Source organism: Pelecanus crispus, chromosome 14 (assembly GCF_030463565.1).
Source record: "Pelecanus crispus isolate bPelCri1 chromosome 14, bPelCri1.pri, whole genome shotgun sequence".
In the NCBI taxonomy this organism is placed as follows: domain Eukaryota; kingdom Metazoa; phylum Chordata; class Aves; order Pelecaniformes; family Pelecanidae; genus Pelecanus; species Pelecanus crispus.
Window position 1 is genome coordinate 3,401,725 of NC_134656.1, and position 14,157 is coordinate 3,415,881.

Below are 14,157 nucleotides of genomic sequence, written 5' to 3' on the forward strand. Positions count from 1 at the left end.
GAAGCCCTGAGGCGAGCGGGGCGGCCCGCCTCCCGTTTTCCTCAGCGGCCGCAGGACGGCAGCGTGCGGCAGCCGAGGGGCCGGGGCCTGCGCGGGCAGCCGGGGCGCTACGGCTGCGTGGGGAGGGGCTCGGCCTCCCCTCCCGCCGGGGGGAAGCGCGGCGGCAGGGCGGGCGGCAGCGCAGGGCGGGCGGGCTCCAGCCGCCGCCGCGCCTTTCCCGCCCAGCGCCCTGCCCGCAGGCAGCGCGCGCCGCCCGGGGGCGGGGCCAACGGCAGCCGAGGTCCTCCGGCGGGCCGTGCGCAAAGCCGAGCGCTCTAGGCTGCCGTTGGCCGCCATGTCGGTCTCTATGGTAGCGGGGGAGGAGCGCCCCCGCCCAGCGCTCCGGAGCGGTTGCGAGGAGGAAATGGCGGCGCGGCTCGGCTGAGACCCTCGGCAGCGGCGGCGAGATCCCCCCACCCCCTCCCCGCGGTGAGTGAGGGAGGCAGCCGGAGAAGCACCGGGACGGGAGGAGAAAGGGAGCGGGGCCGCCGCCGCGGCGGAGGGGGTCGCGGAAAAGGGGCGGCCGCCTCCTCCGGCCTGGACGCCTTTGGGCTCGACTAGAAAATGGAGGCGGGCGGGTGGTGCGGGTCAGGGCGGCCGGAGGGACCCCGGGGCGGCGGGGCGGGGGCGGGGGGGCTGCGGCGCGGCCTGTTTTCAGGGGACCGTCGGTGCGGCTGCAGGGCGCGGGCACGCCGGAGGCCTGGCCCGGCTCCAGAGGAGGTCGGCGACTCAATGCGGGGGCCCCGGAGGAAGCTAAAAGCCGCCGCCCCGTAAGCTCATAACGTGGTTGGGCCGGAGCGGAGAGGACGCCCTCCCCGGGCGGAGCGGGCTAGAAGGCGGGCTCCTCCATGTTGGGGGGAAAAGGAGAGGACGGTTGTGCTCTGAGGCGATCGACGTCATAATCAAGCTGACGCCGGCAAGCTTCTCCGTGACGTCACGACCGACTTTAACCGCCGCTCTCGTTCCGTTTCACCGTTGCCCTAGTACCGGACGAGGGGTTCTCCGCCGCGGCCCCGGTGGGTGGCTGGGTGCGGGGCTCGCCCCTCGCCGGGGCGGTGCTCATCGCCGCCGGGGACTCCGGACACCCAGCCGAAAACTGCCGGGGCGGGGGGCTGCGGAGGGTGGGACCGAAGCTGCCCTGCCGTGAGGTGACGGTGGTTGTCTCTGGGCGGCGGAGGTGAGCTCCGTGGTGAGTTGCACAAGAAGAGCCGAACTTCATCACGGTCGGGTGACTTCCCAGTGGGGGAAAAGAGGAGGGGTTGGATTTTTAGACGGTAGTAATTGTTGGCCGGCTTTAAATATTCAGTAAACTCCCTGTCGATAACCATTCCCCATCCCTTGCGCTAGTATACTTAAATACTGTCTCTTGGAGGTGACAGTAGTTTGGAGCTGCTCATTTGGCTTGCAGAAGCCATTCTTTGATGGTGACCAAATTTTGTTTCATACAGTCAACTAGTTTTCAGTTTATACCTCCAAGTGATAGCTATATTTTAGTAGCGGGTTAAGAAAATCTTACCGTTTTAGCCTGTCACTTTTAACTCGGAAGGAACGTTACAATCTTTTTAATGTGTTACAAAATGTACGTGTGTTACACTCTCCCTGCTGTTTGTATGTTCAGTAATTCAGAACAGTGTAACGTGCTGTTTTTCTTGCATGGCCTTTCATGTTTTCCTTCTAGGAACTTCAGGGACACAAAAAAAGCTGATTCCTTTTATTTAACTCAAAAGGATGTATATAGCATTCCTAATTTCCCTGGTTAATTTTTTTCTTTTCCCCTGGATAATTAATTTGAGATTTTTTTTTCAGAAATAGCTCTTTTGAATACTTAATCATCACAACCTTTTTAAAGTAAATTCTTTGGCAGCTGATATTCAACTACATTTTGCTTTATTTTACCAGAACTTTTTCACCATTTGCTTTTTTGTCTTTCTGTTCTACACAGTTTTCTTGTAAGTGGTAATTTGAATTGGTTTAGCTTCAACTGTCTTGTTACTTCTACAAACAAAATTTACTAGCTGTTTAAGCAATTTAATTGCTGGTCAATGAAAAATGTGAATGTGTAGTTACTGTACAAGTGTAGCATATACTGTGTTAATTGTAATAGATATTTTGGGTTCTGCTCCACTTTTATGTATGCCAGCTGCTTGTTATCATTCTTTGACATTTGGAACTTTCTATAGGAATAAATATAGAAGTACGCTCGAAATAGCTGTTCAGTTAGGCCTTAAATTTTTTTTCCCTTGATGGTTGCAGAAACATTGAACATAAAGGGTTTTTTAATGCACTTTAGTGGAAGAATAAAAGGCTCATGTTAGCCTTCAGCATACTTTGAGACTGCATGACTCCAGTGATTTGCAAATCAAATAATCGTTGATTTCAAGACTAGTGTTTAAATAATGTTTTTTTACAGAGTTTGTTTTGGTTTTTTTAAGGGATATTTTAGTTGATTTCTATTGGTATGCAAATTAAGTTTTTGCTTTGCTGCAAATGTATGTACACTGAAATATTTACAGATTTTTAAAACTGTTCAAATATAAAATAATACATACCATTCACACAGTGATTCTGAGGGTGCTTTTCATATAACTAAGAGGTGTCTTTTGAGTTTAAAAAAAAAAAAAAAGTGGTGCCCAAAACCCCCTGAAACTCCCAAAAGCAATGGTAATAGAATTGGATGAGGCCAGAATAGTAAATAAAATGGAATGAATATTTTTTCAGTGTCTAGTGAACTCATCAAAAGGCAGTGTTTGTTCTACTTAATCCAGCTTCACTACTAACATTTTCTGGCAGTAATTATGTTATTTGTTCCTGGTTTAAGATGGTAATTGTCTTTGTAGTTGTAACTTACAACTGTGGGATTTTAATTCTGTACAGCCTGAAACTACAGAATTATTACATGGGGAGAGGAAGGGCAAGGATTATAGGGGTTAGGCTGAGATTTTATAAAATTGACCTGATAGAAATGGAAGAAGGGGCTACTGTACTCAGCAGGAGTAAGATTAGATGGTTTTTAGTCCACAGAAGTGGTAGTGTCTATCTGCACTGGTTTTACTCCCTGGTGCACTTTTTTTGCCCAGTGTCTCTGGTAGTGCTACAAGTAGTAGGACAGTGGTAGGAGATTTAAGGAGAGGATTTTAATATAAGAAAGATGTATCTAGTTTATGCAAGAAGTGATTGCTTTTTTGTGTGCCGTCAAGCCTCTCGCCTCATTAGGAGAATCTTTAGTCAACAGTTAATGCTTTGAGGGTTGTGCTACTATTAAGTTTTTATCTAATACAGCTTCTTAAATAAGTGAATACTTCACAGTTACTAATGGTGGTAGTCTCAAAAGCATTGATAGACTTTGAGGTTAAGAAAAATCTCAAGTTTCCAGCTAAGGAGCTAAGACACAAAGATTAAATGTGCATTATGTGTGTTCTCACAGTAAACCGTAATCAGAATTGGGAACTGAACTGTGTTTACTGCATTTTTAATAACATAATCAGTATGCTGTAATTACCATGTTTCACTAAATTCTGAAGGAGAAATTAATTTCTGTTTTACTTCATTTAATGAAGCCTTCTTGATGGAATAAAAATGACGATAGCTCATTTCAGATGTTATGTTTTAGCTCACTTTTTACAAAATAAGGGGAAAAAAGTGTAAAAACGCAGGAATTTTTTTTTCCTTCAACAGCTGTGCTGATAGGGTCAGAAATTATAATCCTGTAGTTGTTTTGCGTCCATTTCTGTATACAGAGTTCAACTGACAACAATAACTAGACACGCCAGAGGATCCAGATAGTTTAATTATAATGTAAAACTAGCATTTTTTTACATATAATAGTTTAGGATGTGTAACTAGTTTATGTACTGTTATAATACCAACTTGACAGAAAGCCTGTACAGCTTTACTAGTTTGTGTAAAACTGTTTGAGAAGATGAATTTTTAAGTACAGTGTAAGAATTCAAGCTGCAGTTTGACAGTTGTAGAATTGTAATCTTGTATGTTTAAAAATAAACAAGCTGTGGGATGTTGAAGAGTTAAAATGTAAGGTCCTCGGACTTGGCCCAAATAACTGTTGCTGTTCGGTTAACAGCTGAGTGTTCCTAAGGGCCATGATGAAGAACTAATTTTTTAGGTACTTCAGCGGAGGAACGCCAGGTTGTGTGAATCACCTTTCCAAAGCATGTTGTTTCCTGCGCAGTTGCTGAAAATGTATTTTCAGTGCCGCTGAAGAGGTCACGTTCAGTAGCAGAAATGGCACATTAGGCAAATAAGTAGTATGTATTTGTAAAATATTTTCATTCAAGGTGCTGGAAAAGGAATGGCAAAGATATTGTATATTGAATAACACGTAGTAACAGTCAGAGTTTGTAATTCATATTTCTGTTGCCTAAACTTAGGACCATGGCTTGTAAAATTGTCTTGTACTGGGACCTTTAGAAGGTTTCTTGTAGAGAGGTGGTTATGTTTGGTTTTTTAATCTAAGTTTTTGACCACAGAAAGCTGCCTTTTTTTTTTTTCCTTAATCTGTATAAAAGGGAAGAAGAAAAAGGCAGGGCTATTTACACTGCTTCCGATTCTGCACACAACTTCTTAATGAGCAAAATCTATTTGCTATCTCATTTTTGCTCATACTGTTCAGACCCTGAGAGCCAGAAGTAAACCTGACCAAAAAATTCAATTTTATTTTGTTGTCTTCGGGTAAATTTTCATTGTTAGGGCAGATATATTGGCTTACTCAGAAGAATGTGAATAAAGGCTTCAGAAGGTATTATAGGAGCAGTAAAAAAACCCAAATGTCAGTCTGTTAGTAAGCCAATAGAGTGTATCTGCCTAGTCTTAAGCACCCATGAAGCTCTGGACTAGAAAATACCAATGGCATGGGTATAACACTTTTTCTTTCTCTTAAAATTAATGTTTCCTCAAATGCAGAAAACACTAAACTGAATATGAATTTTGTTTATCACACACAGTTACGGGCCTGCAGGTTGGAGGATGTGCATAGTGTAAGTGCCTTACGTTAAGGTTTGACCTTTACTGAAGTTCCAGTGGTACAGTTGTCAGTTACAGTTCCTTCCCCAGCTACTAACAGAGCTGTGCGGCAAAAGCGCTGGGTGCGCAAATATCTTAGAATCTGTTTGCTAATGTAGCTTTTTTCATTCAAGGAATTTGAGTAAATTTTCAGAGTCTTGGTTCCTCCTGAGATAAACGGCTTCCCTCCTTGGAAGGGCCTGTCCTAGCGTACCGACAACGCTTTCTTACAATGTGTGCAGACACACTGATCAAACTCCACTGCAGCAGGATGGTGCGCGCCTGCTACCCCACCCTGCAAACACAACGACTTGTACAGGTAAAAGTACAGGTTTGCAGGTGTAATTACACCAACGTGAGGCACTTATGCCAGCACGGCTCTGTTGATCAGGGATTGTACCCCTTAACATTCCTGACTTGTGCAATTGTGATAGTGAGCATCTGTAGTGTAGTAGTCTTGTCTGTTATTAAATAAAATTTTCATGTTTGCCAGATTTCTGGTGGGCCTGCTGCTAAAGTGCCTTGAATGTTTCTGTGAGAAATTTCTATTTAGCTGAATTAGGTGTGGGAATTTCACTCTGGTTCAAAGAAGCGCTTTTTGTTGCTCATCCAGAATAAAATACACTTGTAATACCTGGTGCTGTTCTTGTTCTGCTGCACTGCCTACTGAGTGGTCCGTCCCTTCTTCCCTTTATTTTTTTCTGACTGTTCTGATCCTGTATGATGCAATCTGAAATGAGAATTTTTTAAAAATGTTTTGCCTGGGGAGATGATTTTCTAGCCTGCAAGACATGAAAATAAACTTCAGTGTGTGCATATTTTGTTTTGCATAAACCAGGGAGCTACTTCATGCGTTTTTGCTTGTAGTAGTTAAGTCATACTGTGGAGTCGCTCAGTGTCTTTTCTGACCAACTGCTGCTGCGCACTAAAGTCTGCTGTGGGTGCGTGGTAACGTGATTCTGTGCATACACATTAAATTCAACGCTTCCAGGAGGTCCCACATTCACTGCACATGTGCGGGATCGCTGTCCTGCGTGCGTGCAGTTATCCATCATGTGAGGCAGTGGCCTTCTTATGAGGCTTATGTAAGGTAAGTGAGTAGCCTGGCAGAAATCACAGAAAGCATGATGGTGTGTATATTAGTTGCAGACATACGGTAGAGAGGGTTTATAATTACGGGTGACTAAAGACATTTTAATTTGGAAAGGTTCACTTCTTTATTATTACAAGCACAGAGACCAATTGAATGTATTTAATTGTTTTTAAGGGAAGCTATTTCTTTTACTTCTTGGAATGAATACATTTGCTTAATTATTTTAAAAAATAAGGTGTCAAGTTGGTTTGCTATGAAGTTTATTGTCAGTTAACAATATTTCTTCAATACCTTTCTCAAGGGGAAAAAAGATACTGTGAAATTTATAAACGTATTGAGTCTCATTTTTCATAAGAGAAAAATCTGGAAGAAAATTGAACGCTTGTTCTGCATCTTTGGAAATTAAAAAAAAAAACAGTAGTTTACACTTTAAATCCCATTAAGTGATTGGCATCAGCACTGCATATTGGTAGTACATGGTATCATGTAAATGTGCACTTAACGGGCTTTCCTGTACCAAGACAGGACAAGCGTTTTGCGCCATACCTTGGACATTTGAAGTAATTTTTCAACACCAAACAAACAAAAAAGGTGCATTCAAAGTGAGGAAGTCTGCAAAGCACAGAACTTCATTGAAACGGTTTTTCTGGTTTTCCAGGCATGTCTGATGGTAGAAGTGTGCTAGTGACAGACACTACTGAATTATTTGTGATCCACATCACACCACTGTGAGGTCTTAAAGTACCTTCAAAGATTCTGTGATAAAATGTCAGCAAGACTGAGGAAGGGGGTTTCAACAGAGATGCAGAAGCCTCTGAATTAGTTCTTTTTTTTCTTTCTTTCTTTCTTCCTCCCACCCCGGGAGATCTGATCACATTGGTGTGCTAAGGTGTCTCATGGGAGCTTTCCCATCACATCGGAGGCTGCTGTGGTATGGGTACCATCACACACTGCCACCATCTTCCAAGGGTCAGACTCTGTGTCCTCCGGTGCGGCCATTTCTGTCCTGGGGCAGCCTGATCTCCCATGCTAGTTGAGTCAGTTCTCTTCCATTACTTTTGGTAGGAACTTAGATGGGGTACTACCCAACACTGAAAACCGAGGCTTTACAAGTACTAGACCCTGTCTTTGTAAAGGGAGATGAGGAGATGAGGAGGTGAGGGAAGAAGCAGCAGGTCTGAATGGACGGGTGTGGTCTGAGACTGTATTGTAGGTGTCAGTGGTGCCATCCCTGACAAATTAATAGTGTTGTGTTACGTGCATGTGGGGTTAAAATACTGTTGTGATACTAAAAGCTGCCTTAAAACTAGATATTGGTGATACTTTGTCCTAATCTGGCTATATAGCACTGCTTATGTTTGCCTATAACTATTACTGCTTCATGCAGCATTTAAGAAGAGTACACATTTCTTAAATTAGGACGGGGTATTTCTGAGGAACATGGCTGTGTTAATGAATTACGTATTGTTGAAGCTGCACTGTGCAAATTTCAAAGCTTGTTAATTTTTTAAATGGGAATAATCGTTTGACTATAGAAAGGGATTAACTGCCACTATTAAGTAGTTGTTACTGCAGGTATATGAAGCGGTAGGTTTGTCTATAATCTTGGAATTAATTTAGTGGGATTAACAATAGCCAGCAAAGCATTATTTCTCTTTGTTTTTATTCTTCTAAGTCTAACTATAAGCATTGAAATACTTTGATTTTATGCAAATTTTATTTTTAACATGATCTTTCAAATGTAAAGTTCTTCTGGCATGAAATCTTTATATTTACCAGCGATATCTGGACTTCTGACCTTGAGCTGCAGCTTGTCTGTAGCAGTCAAGTAGTGGGATAGTAAATTATTTGGGGTGCAGGGGAGGAGTCTGGGGTCACAACAATTTTCTTAACATCTCCCCATATCCAGACTTGAGCCTTATGACTGCTGCCTCTCTCATTCTTCAACTCTCATTGCTTCTCTCTTGTCACAACATTTCCATTTCAGAACTCTTTGAAAGGTCTTTTCCTTCTTTTGGAAGGAAGATACTTAAATCAGTAAGCAGTGGATACATTTTATATGAAAATAAAAGACCATATACTAATTGTACTTGGTCATCTGATTTTCTGTTGTTTCTCCTGTAAGTAGTCTGCTCTTGCATCTTTCATGGACGAGCAGATGGAGGGAACTGCACTGCAGCCCTGCGTGTATGTGGCTTTTTCCAGTGCTAGCGCAGAAGCTGTTTCTGCTGTTCTTAGGGGTCAGTGGGTTGTACCTTTTGTCCGTGGTCTGAATGGAACTGCTCATTTATGTACAAAGTAGGTTTTGCCCTACTGACTTCCTTAGGGCTGCTTTTGTAATGCTTGTTGATGCAAGGGATTAATTTTGCTGCTGCTTAGTAGAAAAGAGTGCAGGTTTCCCAGATGTCATCTTTGACAAGTAGGGATGCAAAGTAATTTTCAGTGGCATCAGTCTTCTGAGCGGGAGTGGCACCAACTAAGCCATTCCAACACTTATTTACATTAGAAATTATGTCCTTATATGACTTCTCAGACAATATTCTTTTTTCCTCATGTGATATTAATATATTTGCTGATTGGGAATTTTTTAATACTTAAAGGAGGCATAGGCCAAGCCCAGTGCCTCTTTTACAGTGAATAAAATAAGCAACTAGTGTCAGTTTGTGACTGGAAATACATCATTCTGGAAAGGATGCTTTCTCTCCTGTTCATAACATCTTGCAGTTTCTTTGATACTTAAGAAACCTATCCTGGATATTTTGGTTCTAGCCAAATACCTTGCATGTCAAGCCACCTAATTCTGAAGAAACTCACAGAAAAATATAACTAGAGGCCAGTTACAAGTCATTCTAATTGAAGCTAGTATCTTCAGTACTGGCACAGACTTGATTTGTGTCAGGACGTGGAGGTGAAACTGGTCACTGGCACGTTATACCTGCTTTTAAAAGCCAGCAGGTATAAGACTCCAATGCTTTGAATTTATTTGCAGATGCAAACAGTCTTCTGTCTTCTCACTGGTTTTCAGAAAGTTGCTGAACTTTATATTGGCCATTGTGGTTGTTTGAGATTTCTGTCCTGTCCTTGTGCCCTGGCCATTGAATTTCTGTAATGTATCTAAAACATTAACTGGAGCTTCAATATGAAGACTTTTTTAAAAAAAAAGGGGGGGGGGGGCTTTGTTGCTCTGTCACAGTACATGTAAACGTTAGTTAGGTAACAGGTTGCACTGAAACAACTCCTGCAGGTACTAGGGTCTATCTCAAGTCTTAAATATGAGGTGAACCTTGCTTTCTTGGATGCTTGTGTAGGGGTGAGTATGTGTGAGATCTTTCAGAAATCAAAGACATAGAGTTCTTAGGGTGAGTAGGGAATAAGAGAACTAATAGGTGCCAGATATTAATCATTTGGACTAAAGTATTCATGCAAGGTGCTTGTATAACTTCTAAATAATGAGATACCAGAATTTGTGCAGATGACAGCAAATTGGCTGAGTACTGGAGAGTGCTGACATGCAAGAACATGCAATAAGGTGCAGCATATTTTGTCATCTAGCTGTTGACAGTGAGGATTCACATTAATGAGAGGATAAGGATTACTAGTGTTTCATATAGATTCCTTGGAAAACTAAATAACATAGCTAGTAAGCTGAAACTGAAGAATTTAACCTGAATTCTGACATAGGTTGGTTTTTTTTTTTAATATATATAAGTCCTCAGATAAAGGACAAATTAAGTTAGTTCTTTTGGGTTTTTTTTAGTTCATGTTAAAGGTTTTATTACTAAGCTGTCTTTCAAGATCCTTTTTTAGAGTGAAGTCTTCCCAGTTAACTGAGGCAGGGAATTCTTAATGCAGTTAAAATGGTAAGTTCTAGAAAAGACAAAATCTTTATGCACTCAGTGAACCCACTGAATGTTTTTTACCTCTTCAGGGAAATGAGAGAAAAGTCAAAGTGGAAATACTGATCTGAATGTGGTGTTTGTTGGTAATTCTTTTAATTAGCCTCTAAAAATATAGACACAAAAAGATGAGGAAATGTTGGTGTTCTTTAAAAGCTTTGCTCTCTCATGATCAGGTTAAGGTGTTATATTGAGGCATCTTAAAAAGGGCTTAATGAAGCCAGCATCAGCAGATGCAGGTGTCTTGAAGCTGCCTGTGCTGCCGTGAACACCTCTCAGATCTGCGTTACTGCCCTAGGTAGTCTCTCTCCCTTTTTGCCTGAGATTTGTAAACTTGGTTACAAAGATGGCAGTAGATAGCAGTATGCTTTTCTTGAGGTTTTGAGGTTTTCTCTGAATGCAAGAGGGATAATGTATTTACAGAAAAGTGGAGTGAGATTACAAGCTTCCTCTTTTTTTTTTGTTGTTTAGTGAAGGTGTGTTGGAGGATAGATTTTTTAATACATATTGCATGTGAACAAGTGGTATTGCAGTAACAGGATTTAGAATTTGGGAGTATCTTTTGTCTTTCTTGTTAGACTGGCTGCTGATACTGCTCTGGAATTTCTTCAGGCCGTGTATACTGAAAAACACACAGGTGTGCAGTAGTTAGAGAATCCACAGGGATGCTGAATGTGACTGGTGACTTCTGTAGTCCCACAGAGTGGGCAGCCCTGTGTTTTTGGGTTTGTCACTGCTTGAAAATAGTTGACCAAATTGAAATTAAAAGCTTGTGACAGTTTTGTGGGTTTTCTAGGGTAGGATACTTTTGTGCTTCAATTGCTTCTGGATTTTAAGTCCAGAATGAATTCAAGTGCCTAACTTGTTTTGGGAAAACTGGAACATTTTACCTGCAAGCTAATGGGGGAGGAAAAAACTAAACGTTTTCTTGGCTGAATATTCTTTCTCAAGATACTGTGCATCAGCTTTATGCTCCCACTTTCAGATCAGTGACTGTTCTGTTTCACTGGAATGCTCACATTATTACAGTTTGCAAGCTTAAACCAGAGTCTGGACTGAGGGGGAGTTAAGGAAATCCTGCTGGCTAAGATTGATGAGCGCTTGCTGCGTGGGCGATGGCGTGCACGTGTTGAATGGGATAGCAAGGTGCTACACCAGCTCAGCCTGCTTAAGGGGATCGTGTTCTCCATCCCTGTTCTTGCATGTCTTTACACTAGTTCTGATGTTCGGGGGGGGTTTTTGTGTTTACCTTTTTGGATCGGTCCTTGCGGGTTGGCTTTCTGCTGGATTCATAAGCTGAGTGTTTCCTGAGGAGTCGGATGACTTTCTGGGGCAGAGGCGTGTGGGTGGATGTGGCGTAGACCATGTAGCAGCACGGGAGAAGGGAGCCAGACAGTAGCAGCCCAAGTAGTGTTAGAGTTGTACTTTGTCCTTTGTAGTCCATAAACATGGATTTAATAAGCACTGTGAAGCCCTTGTTTAATGAGGACCTGCTGTGCATGTTACGTAACCATTTAACTCAACCTGGGGTTTGCATTGGCAACACTTACTTCATCTGTGAAGGGAAAAGAGATTTTTCCTTTAAGAAACTCTTGATTTGTGTTTTTAACTTTATAGTTGGTCTTAAAAGCTTACGCACTTTCACAGTGGAGATTGCTTATCACAGAAGTTGTTGACCTAAGCAAAACCAGAGGACTTTTTGAATAAGCAGCAGTATCCATGGTGGTTATTAACATTATTTTGCTGTTCTGTCCCATCATTTATAGACATTCTTGCCTCAAATTTTTCAGAGGTACATAATATCCATTCTAAAGGAGATGTGGCAGAAATACAGGATGATGGTGATGGGAATTGTCTATTGGGGGAACTACAATAATTTTTAGTTTCCAGCTAAAACTTCCAGTTTCAGTAGTGTGATTGATGTACGGTATTAGGAGGAATAAGATTAAGTTGATCAAGGATGTTCCGTTCCTTTAAAACAAGATCACCGGTTTGCTGTTTCAGTTTACATTTCTGTCAGTATCTCAACTGCAATCAAATAGTTAACTTGAGAACAAACAGAACAAAATGAACAAAAAATCATACTGAATTGGGAAGAGAAACAGATATTTGAAGACTTCCAAAGTTGCCTTATGTTGTAGTAAATATTTTTGCAGGCAGTTAGTAGAACTGTTTGCTTAGACGTGCCAGCAGGCTTGCTAGGTTTAAAAGTGTAATTGTGAGTTAAGGCTTTGTGCTTTTATGTTATGATAATATTTGATTTCTAAGCTTCTTTTAGACATTTTAAGTTTAACCTGTATTAAGATGCAGTTCTACAAGAGCAGATTCCTGTAAAATAAGTTTGAAACTTACTCTGTTTTTCATGAAAAATGATTTGGACCAAATGGGGAGAGGAAAAAATAGAGATACTAAGGAGTAATAAGAATCAACCAAGCATTTTACAGCAAATGTAAGGGGTCTGCAATTTTACTGTTTTAAGTGTGCTGAATTTTTATAAGTCTCAAATTTGAAATTATTTTAAAATTGCAGTTCTGTTAAAGTCTTTTCCTATAGGTAATTGAGGTAATAATACAGGTAATAATAATGAGGTAACATCTGCTAATGCAAAAAGAAGTGTGATTCTTGCATAGAATCTCTTAGTTTTCAATTATTATTTGTGTTAAAAATGCTGTTTCATAAATTGGAGCTGTAGACTGTGCAGCTGTGCCACTGGGTGGGGTATGACTAACACTGTAAAATGTATTACGTTCAACGAGCCAGAAGGTCTCCTAAGACGAGAGGATGCCGATTCCGTTTTTGGAATGCTTTACTGGTCTCGGCTCTGTGGCTCACACGTAATTGTAAAGAGCGTGTTGCACACGGGCCCTTGAAGGCACAGATACGTAATTGTGCACTGTGAAGACAATCCTTTAGACAATTTTAGTATGTTACCGGATAAATTATTCAAATAGGATGCACTTTTTTCATGTTCTAGAGGCATAGTTTGTTTCATAGTTTAATCTTAGAGTTGAACAAGAAGTGATTAGCTGACTTTCCCTCTTCCTTTAGGCATATCACTTAAAAATTGCGTGATGTGTGATGAGTTGGAGATTCTGAACAGGGAGATTGAAAGGTTATTACAGAACAACAGCGTGGAAGAAGGCACTTTAAGCTCAGACTGTCTTCAGCCATCAGTGACTGACTTCCTGGATATAAACACTGATTCAGACAATGGAGCAAAATACATATTAGAGCAGGTATTCAATGCCATGAGATATAGCACTAGGGACTTTAAAATTAGTTTATTCTCTCTTTTTTTTTTTTAATTTTTTCTCCTACTTTTGGAGTGGGAATAGTTGGCCAAGGGAAAGAATATAGATAATGTACATAATCCTGTATAGAGAAGGTACAGGGGAAGGAAATACTGATGTGGATCTAGCTACATACTCATGTTTCTTTCCTAATTCTGCTTTGCCACAGGTTTGAGATTTGTTGTTCATGAAATAATAAAGTGATCCACTGATGAAAATCAGATTTGGGAAGGGGTTTGTCTTTTCCCCTGTCCTTATTTTTGGGATGGTGGCATGGCATTGGAGAACACCTAGGGATGATCATTGCTTAGGAAGTAAAAAGTGTTTCTAAACAGCAAAGATGCTTTAAGAGTTGGGGGCTTGAGAGATTTGAAAAAAAATTACGTGTTCTTTAAAAAGAAAAGTCAGACTATGTAATGGCATGTCTATGAAGGATTATCTAATCTGTTCTTAAATTTGTATGTCTCCCAACCTGGAGTGTTAACAATCAGTTTTTACTCCTTTGAAAGAATTATTAATGTTTTAGTTATTTCCTACACCAACTGTGGCAGTTCCCCTGCATCTTTAATTGCAGAATGCTGACACAGAATAATGTGTCCAGTATTGTTGTTTTGTCTTCACTAATTTCTTTTATAGGCCAGTTAAAAGTGACTTTTTCTATCCTGTCTCTCTGGTCTTCCTTTTCCTCCCAAATTCTTTTCCAGTGTTCTTCTAGTTTGGTAGACTACTTTGGGTTAAATGCAGGCATTTCCTACTGATTTTCAAGCTCAGGTGCTCAGAAGCAAGTAGTCAGCAGCGTTGATGTTCCATTGCCGTTCTGCAT

At 41.2% G+C, this 14,157-nt stretch overlaps 1 protein-coding gene across 2 annotated transcripts in view; it reads left to right on the forward strand.

Annotated features, from left to right (window-relative positions):
• The first annotated feature begins 443 nt into the window (after nucleotides 1-443).
• The window catches only part of DIDO1 (death inducer-obliterator 1), a 56,352-nt gene continuing 42,638 nt past the window's right edge, over nucleotides 444-14,157 (forward strand). Inside the window, exon 1 of one of the 2 annotated variants that reach the window (XM_075721236.1) lies at nucleotides 444-468. The gene's annotated coding sequence lies outside the window, so the exon portion shown is untranslated. Of the gene's footprint in view, nucleotides 469-13,234; nucleotides 13,281-14,157 lie in introns of those variants that run through there. The other variant, XM_075721235.1, reaches the window with a different exon arrangement.